Genomic DNA, 1,604 nt, shown 5'->3' with positions numbered 1-1,604 from the left:
TTTGTAGGTTAATTTTGTTACCTACCACTTTACTGAATGTGTTAATAATTTCTAGGAGTTTTCAGGTGGAATTTTTGGCATCCCTTAGATATAATATCATCTCAAAAGGGATAATTTGATCTCTTCTTTTCCAATCAATACTCCTTTAATTTCCTTCTCTTGTCTTATTGCTCTTGCAAGAGTTTCAAATACTATGTTGAAGAGAAGTGGAGATAATGGACAGCCTCGTCTGGTTCCTTATTTCAATGGGAATGCTTCCAGTTTTTCTCCATTTAGAATGATGTTGGCTGGGGGTTTGTTATATATGGCTTTAATCATGTTGAGGTATGTTCTCTCCAGTCCAATTCCCTCTAGGACTTTGAACATAAATGCATGTTGAATTTTGTCAAAGGCCTTCTCTGCATCTATCAAGGTGACCATGTGGTTCTTGTCTTTGAGCCCATTTATATGATTTATGATGTTTATTGACTTACATATATTGAACCATTCCTACATCTCTGGGATAAAGCCGACTTGATCGTGGTGGATGATATTTTTTATTGTGTCTGTATGCGGTTTGTAAGTGTCTCATTGAGAATTTTTGCATCTATCTTAATTAAGGATATGGGTCTCTATAGTTCTCTTTTTTGGTTGTATCTTTACCTGGCTTTGGTATTAGAGTGATGTTGGCTTCATAGAAGGAATTTGAATGTTCTCACTACATTTCTATTTTTTTTTGAATAAATTAAGTAGTTCTGGATGCAGATCTTCTTGAAATATCTGATAGAATTCTGCTGTAAATCCATCTGATCCCGGGCTTTTATAGTCAGGGAGGTTTTGTATTACTGTTTCAATTTCTTTTTGTGATATCATCCATTTCTTTTAGGTTTTCAAATTTAGTAGCATAAAGGCTTTTAAAGTATTCCCTTATAATATTCTGTATCTTTCTGGTGTCTGTTGTGATGTTTCACCTTTCCTCTGTAATGGTTTTGACTTTGAAATGCTCTTTCTTTTGGTTAACTGGCCTAGCAGTGTGTCAATCTTGTTTATGTTTTCAAAGAACCAGCTCTTGGAATTTTTCATTCTTTATATTGTTTTCTTTGTTTCAATTTCATTAATTTCTGCCCTGATCTTTGTTATTTCTTCTTCTCTGCTGGGTTTGGGTTTCATTTACTGTTGCTTTTCAAGTATCTTGAGTTGCAATGTTAAGTCGTTTATTTGTGTTTTTGATTTTTTTATATAGGCACTTACAGACACTTAGAGGTATAAACTTCTCTCTGTGGACTGCTTTCAATGTGTCCCAGAGGTTTCGTTGTGTTGTATTGCCTTTTCATTTAGTTCCAGGAATACTTTTTTTTCTTAATTTCTATTTTGATGCATTCATCGTTCAGAAGTATGTTGCTTAATCTCCATGTGTTCATGTGGTGATTAGGGCTTCTTCTGTTATTGATTGTAAAATTTATTGCATTGTGGTCTGATAGAATGCATGGAATTATTTCAATCTTTTTGTAGTTGTTGAGGTTTGTTTTGTGCTGTAGTATGTGGTCAATTTTGGAGAAAGTTCCATGTGGTGCTGAGTAGAAAGTATGTCCTTTGGTGTTTGGGTGGAATACTTGGTAGATATC

The sequence above is a fragment of the Nannospalax galili genome, unplaced genomic scaffold (assembly GCF_000622305.1).
Source record: "Nannospalax galili isolate Female #2095 unplaced genomic scaffold, S.galili_v1.0 scaffold215, whole genome shotgun sequence".
Taxonomy (NCBI): domain Eukaryota; kingdom Metazoa; phylum Chordata; class Mammalia; order Rodentia; family Spalacidae; genus Nannospalax; species Nannospalax galili.
This window is presented reverse-complemented; position numbering follows the sequence as displayed.